Raw genomic sequence first — 12,532 nt, 5'->3', positions numbered from 1 at the left:
AAGCAGGATCTTTCGGAAGTCACATGCCCAGTTTTCTGAGGAACTCTAAGACTGATTTCCCGAGTGGTTGTGCCAATTTGCACCCCAACCAGCTGTGGAGGAGTGTTCCTCTTTGTCCATATCCTCACCAACACCTTCTGTCTCCTGAATTTTTAATCTTAGCCATTCTGACTGGTGTAAGGTGAAATCTCACGGTTGTTTTGATTTGCATTTCCCCAATGACTAATGAAGTTTAGCATTTTTTAAGATGCTTCTCTGCCATCCGAAGTTTTTCAGGTGAAAATTCTTTGTTTAACTCTGTACCATTTTTTAATAGGGTTATTAAATGTGGTATAAAATGTGGTGCGAAAAATGTGGTATATATACACAATGGAGTACTATTTAGCCATTAGAAACAATGAATTCATGAAATTCTTAGGCAAATGGATGGAGCTGGAGAACACCATACTAAGTGAGGTAACCCAGTCTCAAAAGTTGAATCATGGTATGCACTCACTAAAAGTGGATATTAACCTAGAAAACTGGAATACCCAAAACATAATCCACACATCAAATGAAGTACAAGAAGAATGGAGGAGTGGCCCCTTGTTCTGGAAAGACTCAGTGAAGCAGTATAGAGCAAAATCAGAACAGGGAAGTGTGAAGGGGTGGGTGGGAGAACAGGGGGAGGGAAGGGGGCTTATGGGACTTTTGGGGAGTGGAGGGGGCTAGAAAAGGGGAAATCATTTGAAATGTAAATAAAAAATATATTGAATAAAAAAAGAAAAAAAAGAGAAAAAAAAACAAGAGAAAAAAGTTATATCTAGTTTTACTCAAGGTAACCACAACTAAAATGGATATGTTAAACTTTAAATAGTTTGTAAATTTATCTTCCAATTACTGGTTTTGTCTTTTCATATGTACATCTATCCTCCTGTTTACTGATGTACTTCTTTATCTATCTCAGTTATCTATAATGAATGCATATGTTTAGCTTTATGCAGAAAGACAAATATGGAAAATATTGTGCTTGAGTGATTAACATATTTGAATTTCTGTAATGTTAACTAGTTCACAGGTTAAAACGAGTAATTCTAGTGATATGACTAGTATTGCTGTACCTGGTAAACTTGGCGTCTAGAAATGCTCTGATAGTATGAGTTTATTCCTAGGAAATGTATGGTGCAGCAGCTAGCCCTTCACCTGTATTTGATAGTCACAGAAGCAGGGTCAGAGACCACATCGAAAATTGTGTCTACATCTCTAGCTTGTAGTCTATGAAAAAAGTTCTCAAAAATTTTCCAACTTGAGTTTTCAGAAACAGTCTTTAATTTTATATTTTTAATTTTTCATCTCTCATATATTATAACTATATTTCTACTGAAGCTTACCCTTCCTCTCTCCTTGCAGTACCTTCTCCTACTCCAGTTCCCAATCCACTCTCTTCTATTTTCCTTCAGAAAACAGCAGGCCTCCCAGATTTATCAACCAAATATGGCTCAAGTTGTTGGAAGACTAGGCACCTCCCCTCATATTAAGGCTGGATAATCCAATGTTGTGGTAGGAAAATGGTCTCAAGGCAAGGGAGAAGGAAGAGGGTATAGGGGTCTTGTGGAGGAGAAACTGGCAACAGAGATAATATTTGAAACATAAATAAATAAATAACCAATAAAAAATGGAAAAAAGAAAAAAGAAAAAAATCAGGCCAAAGAATCAGAGACAGAACCTGCTTCTACTATTAGGAGTCACATAAAATCACTATGTTATACAAACATTACTTATATGCAGAGGGCCTAGGTCAGACCCATGATTGTTTCCTGGTTGGTGGTTCAGGCTCCGGAAGCCTAGCATCCAAGGTTTGTGGGTTTGATTATATTGTCCTTGATTCTTCTTCTACCATCTTTCTCTTCCCTCTTCCGCAGGATTCCTTGAGCTTCATTTAATGTTCTGCTGTGGAATTCTGCATCTGTTTCCACCAGTTGCTAGATGAAGCCTATGTTATTAAAATTATTTTAGGCTCCTGTCTACAGATATTGCCAAATATCATTAGGAATCATTTTATTGAACTAGCTGACTCCAGTAACCAGGCAAGATTTCCAGTGGGGGATTTAGGACATCAAGCCAGCCACAAAATCATTGACCTACAATTTGTACAGCCTACAAGATGTGCTGGGATAAAGGTGGCACAGAAATTGTGGAGATGGCTAAACAATGATGGGTCTAACTTGACCCATGCCAAGAGAAGGAGCTCATTCCTAGCACTGACTGGATGACCAGGAGCCTTAGGCTGAATAGGCCTGAGTATCAGTATAGAACCAAACACATCAGGAAATATTCTTAACACTCTTTACACCTTTTTGTTAGCACTGAAAAAGATCATCTACACAGGCAAACATCACTCAGATTTTTGAAACTTTCCTAAAATCATATCTGACTTCTTGGTGAAATTTAATTTAATAAGAGACTTCTATTCAGTGTTCTTATTCCAAAGATTAATTTTACATAAGGTATTCCTGATCATGTTGCTTACAATCTGCTAAAACTATAGTGATAGATATCATTTTATATGTCCCATGGTCAGCAGGACTCCATTATCACTAAGATCTTAATGTTCTTCTTAAAATTAATTTAAATGTTACTACATCCTTGTCCTTAATCATAACTTCACAGCTCTCCTTAACTTTAACAAAATTAAAGTTGACAATAAGCTCTTCTCAGTATGGAAAAATTTAAATTTAGTGGTCATTGTTTTTATCATAATGGTACCACGTAAAAATATTACTACATAGAATTACACAAACACACACACACACACATATATTAATTATAAAAGTATTGTTATATTCATAATTTATACAGTCATAAATTCTTAAATAAAAAATAATCAACTCAGGACTGTAACTATCTATAAGAATGACTGTGTCACAGTGTTCCAGTTGGGAGATTGTCAAGTCATACCCAAAAAAGGAACAAGTGTTAAAGTCTTTTCAAGTATTAGGTTATTATATAGCTGAAAAGAATTTATACCCTGGTAAAGAATTTCACATGTAACTGTATGCCTGTGTTCAAAAGAATATTTGACAAACTGTAGTGATCTCCATGACACTAAGTTGTTCCTGGTGCTTAAGCACGTTTTTTATATTATACAGTGCTGAGTGCTCTTTTAAATTGTTTATATAACAAACATGTGAAAGAGCTGTTACAAGAATTTCAAGACTCTGAAGAAGGAAATGGAAGAAGACCTCAAAAAAAGAACAAGAAAAGCCTCCCAAGCTCATGAATTGGCAGGATTAATATAGTTAAAATGACCATTTTGCCAAAAGCAATATACAGATTCAAAGCAATATCCTTCAAAATCCCAACTCAGTTCTTCATAGAGATAGAAAGAGCAATTCTCAAATTCACCTGGAATAACAAAAAACCCAGGATAGCTAAAACTATTCTCAACAACAAAAGAAATTCTGGGGGAAACAGTATCCCTGACCTCAAGCAATACATCAGAGCAATAGTGTTAAAAACCACATAGTATTGGTACAGTGACAGGCAGCGGATCAATGGAACAGGATTGAAGATCCAGAAATGAACCCACACACCTATGGCCACTTAATCCTTGACAAAGGAGCTGAAAACATCCAATGGAAAAAAGATAGCCTTTTCAACAAATGGTGCTGGTTCAACTGGAGGTCAGCATGCAGAAGAATGCGAATTGATCCATCCTTGTCTCCTTGTGCTAAGCTCAAATCCAAATGGATCAAGGAAGTCCACATAAAGCCAGACACTCTGAAGCTAATAGAAAAGAAACTGGGGAAGACCCTTGAGGACATCGGTACAGGGGGAAAGTTCCTGAACAGAACACCAATAGTGTTTGCTCTGAGATCAAGAATTGACAAATGGGACCTCATAAAATTAAAAAGTCTCTGTAAAGCAAAGAACACCATCAAAAGGACAAATCGGCAACCAACAAACTGGGAAAAGGTCTTCACCAACCCTACATCTGACTACAGAGGACTAATATCCAACATATACAAAGAACTCAAGAAGTTAAACCCCAGAAAACCAAATATTAAAAATGGGGTACAGAGTTAAACAAAGAATTTTCACCTGAAGAACTTCAGATGGCTGAGAAGCATCTTAAAAAAATGCTCAATTACATTAGTCATTAGGGAAATACAAATCAGAACAATTCTGAGATTTCACCTTACACCAGTCAGAATGGCTAACATTAAAAATTCAGGAGACAGCAGGTGTTGGCGAGGATGTGGAGAAAGAGAAATACTCCCCCACTGCTGGTGGGGTTGCAAATTGGTACAACCACTCTGGAAATCAATCTGGCAGTTACTCAGAAAACTGGGCACTTCACTTCCGGAGGATCCTGCTGTACCACTCCTGGACATATACCCAGAAGATTCCCCAGCATGTAATAAGGATACATGCTCCACTATGTTCATAGCAGCCTATTTATAATAGCCTGAAGCTGGAAAGAACCACGGTATCCCTCAACAGAAGAATGGATGCAAAAATGTTGTATATATACACAATGAAGTACTGTTCAGCCATTAGAAACAATGAATTCATGAAATCCTTAGACAAATTGATGGAGCTGGAGAACATCATACTAAGTTAACCCAGTCTCAAAATATCAATCATGGTCTATGCACTCACTAATAAGTGGATATTAGCCTAGAAAATTGGAATATCCAAAACATAATCCACACATCAAATGAGGTACAAGAACAGAGGAGTGGCCCCTGGATCTAGAAAGATTCAGTTTAGCAGTGTAGGGCAAAACCAGAACAGGGAAGTGCAAAGGGGTGGATGGGAGAACAGGGGAAGGAAAGGGGGCTTATGTGACTTGTGGGGAGTGGGGGGCCAGAAAATGGGAAATCATTAGAAATGTAAATAAAAAATATATCGAATAAAAAAATATCTAAAAAACCAAAAAACAAAAAAATTTGTTTTATCATAGCTGTGTTCTATTTTGTAAAATAACCATTGTTTTAGATCTTTTACACACACATACACACATGCATACACACACATATATGTATATATAGAGATATGCATATATATCTATATAGATATAGATATATATAAATCTAGAAAATAGAATTTTCGTCTTAAAATATATCCTTAAGTTTGTCAGTATTTTGTCAGTGTCTGTTTTATTTCTCCCTTCTCATCTCTAATTCTAGTGATATGAAATGACCCTCTTTCTTTTTCCTTTAATTTGGCTAATGTTTTCATAATCTGGTTGATATTCTCAAAAAAACCAAGCTATATGTATGTATACCAGCCCAAGAGAAATAAGGCTGTTTTACTTAACAAGGCTGAAAGGATTTGAAGATGTGAAGAGAATCTTGGTATCAGAAATAGAGAACAGAGTTTGGAATTTGAGCATGGGTTTTAGGTCTTGCCTTAGCCCAGTTTTCCTTCCCTGTGCTCCTTTAGCTAGGTTTTGGAACAGTAATGTTTACCCTGTGACATTATAAATTGGAAGTATGTAATCTGAGTTTTGATTTTTATTTTATAGGGGATTACAATTAAGAGATTGCTTGAATCTCAGAAGAGACCCTGAACTTTTTACTTATGAATGCTGTTAAGACTCTAACAGTCTATATAGACTTTTAAAGTTGGACTAAGTGCATTTTGCATTATGTCATGGATGCAAGCCTATGGGGTTATGGAAAATAGAATATGATGACTTAAATTGGTACCCCCATAAACTCATAATTGTGAATGCTTGGCCTGTAGCAATTGGGACTATTAATGACAAAATAGGCACTCTTTTAGGAGTAGCTCTGGTCTTGTTAGAGGCAGTGTGACACTGTGGGAACATGCTTGGAGTTCTTTTGTCAAGCTATACACAGTGTGATATAGTCTCCTTCTGGTGCCTCTGGATTAAGATGCAGACTGTTTTAAGACAGTATATAAAATTATAAATAAATAAATAAATGTTTTATATGTTTGTATTGTATTGATTTCTGTCCTGATTTTTATTTTATTTTTATATATTTTGGGGGCATATCATTTCTGTCTGTTTTCTGGAGCTTTTAAATGTGTCATTAAGTTACTAAAATGAGCATTCTACTATTTGTTCATTGTAGTCTCTTAGTTATAGGAACTTGCCTCCTAAAATTGTCTTCATTGCATGTTTTAGATTCATGTATGCTAGGATTTCATTTTGTTTCAAGCCTCATTGTTTGGCAGCTGTCCTTTTGATTTATGTATTGACCAAACATTCATTCCCTAGTTCAACTTATTTACAACATGAGCTTGTACATTTTTTCTATTTCTATTGTTAATATCCATCTCTTCCAATGATATCTGATAAGATGCAGGGTACCATTCCAAGATTTTGTCTGTTTTTTTTTTATTTGTTTGCTTGTTTGTTTTTATCTGATGCTTTGAATCAAATCCTATGGTCATTTCTTGAAAACAGTTTCAAACCCAGGACAAATGACTAAGTTGAATATTTATTTATTTTTTATTGGTTATTTTATTTATTTGCATTTCAAATGTTGGACCCCTTCCTGGTTTCCCCTCAGCAAAGCCCCTATCTCACCCCTCCCTTGTGCTTCTATGAGGATTTTCCCTCACCCATGTACTCATTCCAGTCTCACCCTTCTATCATCTACCTGTGCTGGAGCCACAAGCCTCCACAGGACCAAGGGACTCTTCCCCATTGATGCCAGATAAGGCCATCCTCTGCTATGTATGAAGCTGGAGCCATGGGTCCTAACATATGTACTCTTTGATTGGTGGTTCTTAGAAAGAGATCTTAGGAGTCTGGTTGGTTGATATTGTTGTTATTCCTATGGGGTTGCAAACCCCTTCAGCTCCTTCAGTCCTTTACCTAACTCTTCCATTAGGGTCACCATATTGAACATTTAACATGACAAAGCAGACTGGACCTCCAGATTCTTCCAGCATTCCTCTTACCTAGTACAGAGAATTGCAACCTTATCCTAACCTCTACCCTGAACTTTCCAGCCCAGGAGTTGTACTTTTATAAAAACATATTCTCTCTCTCTCTCTCTCTCTCTCTCTCTCTCTCTCTCTCTCTCTCTCTCTCTCTCTCTCTTTCTCTCTCTCTCTCTGACATGGGTTTATTTTCCTTCCTCTATACATATCATCTTAGTTTTTGTACCATTATTTCTATGATTTCTGCATGTTTTGTGAATGCATTATCTTATATCTAAAACTTCCCTTGACTTAGAAATCAACATATTTTACTTTGTTTTCAAGACCTAAAGTCCTTCCCTATGTTTTCTAATGTGTTGATGAGCCTTACCAACAGTCCTTTGTTTGACTTCTTGGGTTTTCCCTGCAAGCTTCATTTCTGTTTGGACTTTCTTTAATGTTTCTCTTTAATTAATGAATTATATTTTGCCTTTGGTTTTCTTTTATTATTTCATTTATCAGCTTGTATTTTTACTCTCTTCATCATGAACTTTTATTTACTTTCTCCCAAAGGTAATTAGACATATTCAGAGTTCTTATTTTGATGGTTTTGTCTTGTGCTTCATATAAATTCATGAATTTTGTTTATATTTTATTTTCTTCCACTGGGATTTGAAATCTGGGGTTACAGTGTTTGATATGTTTCTTTGTGTAGATATTGACCTTTCATTAGATGAGTGGGTATTCCTTTCTTTAGTTGTTGTAACAACAATTTGGGTTTCGGCCAAATGTAGTGGCTCTGTGGTTCTTAATAGAGAGTGACTCTGGGCCATAGTAAAATCAGGTAGAAGTTTTTCCCGGGTAGAGAGTTATTTTGAGGTACATGGGGAATCATGCCACAATGGTGCTGGGGTGAATTAAAAGCTGAATCATTTTGGAGAGGGCATTTAAAGGACTTTAGGTCTCCCCTAAGAGATCCCTCCCTGAGGAAAAAGTATTAGAGTAGGAAGATAACTTTATGATGCCTTAGCAACAAGTCTAAGCTTAGCATAGTGAGAATGAATGTAGCATATGAAAGAGGACAAAGGAAACCTTGCTCAGTCTAGGATTAGTGTGGGGGGCTGTTAGTCTTTTGTAGAGAGCTTTATTTTTGGACTGTAGGCTCCAAGTTGTGGAGATAGCCTAGAATCAAATATACAGTTTGTGCTAAGAAATTAAATTGACCACATTATAAGGGAAAAAGAATTCAAGAATATTTGAATGGCACAATTAGCTTTTATGGTTTTTATTGAATGGGTGAGGAAGGATAAGCTGGGAGAAGGAAAGGTATGTGATTAAAATATATCATACAAAGCTCTCAAAGAAATAATGAAAATTAATAATTTTAAAACATCAGAGATGGTGAGTTAGGTATTCTGTATGCCTGGATCATTATAAACCAAGAATCAATACTTTTTTTTTTCTGTTAAGCATTAGAAATCTCTAAAGGCAAGTCTGAAAATGAAACAGCACTTCAATACAAATAATTTGCGAAAGAAGTAATAGAGTCTGAGACTCGTGTTCAGTGTCATAGGTTATTAAGACATTGTAAGGAAAGCCAGAAATTGAAATCTTTTGTTGTTAAAATATAAAGGCATTTTATACTCTCTGTATTAAGAGGGTAAAAACATTGGTGATGGAACTGATGGGGCTGAACTTGAACTGAGGTGGATGTCTAGAGAGAGGTGGGCAATGAGAAATGAGGCTCAAGTTTCTACTGATGCTACTGCCTATAGATAGTTTTTGCATATGCACACGTATGTGTGTATGTGTTTGTGTGTGTGTATGTGTGTGTTTGTATGTGTGTGTGTGCACCTTACTCATAGTCTTCTCAAACACTGCCCCCCCAAAAGAGTTAGACTCCCTGGAGTTAAAATTCCAGTTAATTTTTGCAATAGAGACCACTTTTGAAAGTTATCATTAATCAAAGTGCGGGGTTGTAGAGTTGCGAATCTGAGTTCCTGATACATCTACCTCCCTGCATCGCAGGATCAAGGAACACTGCAGGAGAGGGCATGGGACAACAGCAAAAGCCAGAGGGTCGGAGAAACCGCACACATGAAGCTTCACCAACAAAACTGATATGCTAAATTGGACAAAGAAGACTCCATAGGACTCAACCTTACTAAAAGAACAGTAGAGAACAAGAAGTAATGTAGGAAAGTAGGGAATATTGGGAGGGTGAGATTGGTCTTCCTAGAGAGTAGTGTAACTATTGATTGTCCAGTGCCAATCATCCCTAAGAGAAGATACAGGTCCACAGGTCCATTATAAGAACTGAACTGTTTATATTTAAAACGTATATGTATACACACACACACACACACACACACACAAATATACATACACACGTCAATAGGTGCAGTTAAAATTAGTGAAAAAAAGGAGGTGACAAATATGAAGCAGAGTGGAGAGAGGTCTATGGGAGCATTTAGAAGGAGTAGAGGCAAGAGAGGAATAGCATAATTAAATTTTAATCTCAAAAATAAAATACTACAAACTTAGCTAATATAAGTAAATAAAACCAAAACAACAACAACAAGCAAACAATAAAGCCAAACATTAGTACCGCATCCCAATTCCCAGGAATCTGAAATAGTGGCAGGTAACCTTAGTTGCTGAGCCGTCTCTTGTAGTCCTGGGAATTCTGTCTTGTTGGTGAACTTTTCCTATAGAGACTCAATGTATAACCATACCTAGCAACACAGAATTTTCTGTTCTGTGTATCTTTTCCTCCTGAACAGTTATCTGAACAGTCATTTGTCCAGATTTGGATTCAGATTGCAAAGCTGTTTCTAAAATGCATTATCTTAGAAAAATCTTGCTGTTAAGTACAATAGCTTGATAAACTGTCTGCTCTAAATTGCTCACAGTGAGGAAAAAAAAACATGAATTTTTGAAAAAGACATTTAAACCACAGCATCCTCATATTTATTTTGTCTATAGTGTATGTCCTGTTGCATTATAATATAAAATCATGATGTATTTTAAAAGTGTGATCAGTGATTTTTTTATGTGCACACATATGTATTTAGTAAATCCCTCTCTTTCTCTTCTTGCCTCCTATTCTACGTATTTCTTTTTCTAAATAAACAATGAATCCTGAACAACTTATGAGGATAATGGTAGCTCTTTCTGAATAATGATTTAGAAATATCTATGTGCTCCCCCCAAAACCTGAAATTATTGGATCATATTAGTTTGCAAGGCCTCTTCACAAACTGTTGAGTGCTATTGGTATGGTTCATCAAATAGAAGATGCTTTTTTAAATGTGTGATTATGGCATGCTTGTACACACATTGATGTGTATGTGTGTGAGTGTGTGTGTATGTGTTTGTGTATGTGGTATGTGTGTGTGTGTGTGTGTATGTGTGTGTATGTGTGTGTGAGTGTGTGTGTAAAGATATGTGCTATAAAGAATCTCTTCTACCACCTTGTAGATTTCTGGTATTTCTGGTATTGAATATAGTGTGTCAGGATTGGAAGTAAGCACCTTTATTGATTGAGTATTATCACCAGTCCCAGGAACTTTTTATTTTTCCTATATGACACATGAGAAAAAGCTTAGGGCAGTGTGTCTACACTCTTACACAGAGCTGACATAGATGAAGGTTTGAATCCAATCTTCTTAGTTACTTCTCAGAATGAACGACACTGCCATACAGCTTTGCAGACTTTACCCTGTGTCTCCGTGTCTGCAAACAGGCTGTGTTCTTCCTTGTGACCCCATCTACCCCTTGTTTGTTTTTTCTCCATTCCTTTCCTACTTCCTCAAACCCACTCTGCTTCCATCCTTCCTTTAATCTTTCATGATTTATTTTACCTTCTTTTCTTTCTTCTTTCCATTTCTATTCTCTTTTATCTCTTTTATTATGCCCATAGTGAAAAATACAGGAACCTATCTATCTTATTTGCATTAAGTTTTATTCTAAATATTGCCTACACTGGATTTGTCTTACAGTGTAATGTTTTACTTTTTATCTCTATTGTTAGCATGAATCAAAATGTACTGAATATATGCTAACCCTGGTTGTTCCTGGGCACAAAGTTTTGTATGTTTTCTGCATCTCTTCCCCAAATAAACATGTTACTTCTGTAATAGCAAACACAAGTAATCAGCTTTTATCCATTGTTTTATGACTGAGTTCCTTCTAGCTAAAATATTAATTATTTTCAATGACTGAACAAGAAAAGGAACAACCCTTGGAGATTTTATTATCCTAAACTGGTTTTATAAAACTATCAATGAAATACCTCGCTGATGTAATCACCTGGAGTCAGGCAGTAAGGTCAGTTGTAGAGCACTTACATAGCATGCACATAGCCTTTTATTCACTCTTTAGTTTCATTAAATAAATAAAGAAAGAAAGAAATATTACTAACAGTCTCTCTGTAAATGTTAGTAAAGGAGGAAAATTACCTGGAAGAATTTTTGGTAAGAACCACAGGTTTTGGTTGTAAAGGAAATGCATATTGAATAAGGTCAGCTTCATTAGTAATTGGGAACTTGGTGAAGACAGAGATACCCTCGATAAGGATGACTCCCACTAATCAATAAAGAGCAATTTCTGAGTTATTTCAGGAAGTGTTGTAATTTCTATAAAAAAACAAATGCAGCTTTTGTTACCCTGATTCTCAGTTCTGATAATCATGTTGCTATTTTGCATGTTGAAACATAAGATTTGCAAGTACTTTATAATTTTTGTGTTTTTTAAGATTGTTATAAATATTCTATTAATTACTGTGAACTAATACTATGCTGTATGACTTCATGAATAAAACATGCTTTGGGAAAATTTAAAAGGATTAATTGTGGTGGAATTTAAGTTGGCTTGCTCAAAATTAAATGCCCAGCACTCAACAAATTCTAGTCAAATAGCTCTACTCAGCATGTGTGCATTAATAACATCCTAAAGACACATTTAATCCTTTCTGGGAAATAATCAACTCCAAATTCAACCAAAACCTTCATACTGTATGCATTAATAAATCTGTCTTTATTTTTAATTGAATTTCAAATATTCTGTTAAAATACTTTTCAGGTAACAGCTCTGAAAATCTCCAAGTTCCTTATTGAACTGAAAACTAAATTTAGCCTAATAATTAGCCAACCTTTTAAACAATGAAAAATGTATTTCACAAAATGTACTCTACTTCCTTGATTTGTATAGCACTTGCTCCTGAAAAGCAGCCAGTAGCCACTAGTAGGTAGAGGAAGAGTTCAACAATGGGGCAGAGGAATAACAAAAAAAGGTAATGCAGAAAATATGAAATGCCTTATACATGTCTTCATTCCACTCACAGTTATGTAATATTAATGTATACTGACACAAGATTTAAAGTATACATTTTACATTGAAGGAATAAACTCATGGTACCTATTCAACATTCATAAATATTAAGTGAAATGTTTATTTTGTTTCCTCTGGTTTCATGTTTTCTATCTTAACAGAAATTGAACAGTAATAGTCTTGTTGCATTCATGATTTTGAGAACATTCTTACATGAATTAAAGAGAGAGACATTTAGGTTTCTTTACCTCTTTATTAAGTGAATTACAACTTGCCTGAGGGAGAATTTTCCTGATTCCTGCAGTAAATAATTCTGACCATT

This window comes from Apodemus sylvaticus, chromosome 16 (genome assembly GCF_947179515.1).
Source record: "Apodemus sylvaticus chromosome 16, mApoSyl1.1, whole genome shotgun sequence".
Taxonomy (NCBI): domain Eukaryota; kingdom Metazoa; phylum Chordata; class Mammalia; order Rodentia; family Muridae; genus Apodemus; species Apodemus sylvaticus.
The sequence above is the reverse complement of the archived record's forward strand: the minus strand, read 5'-3'. Positions refer to the sequence as shown.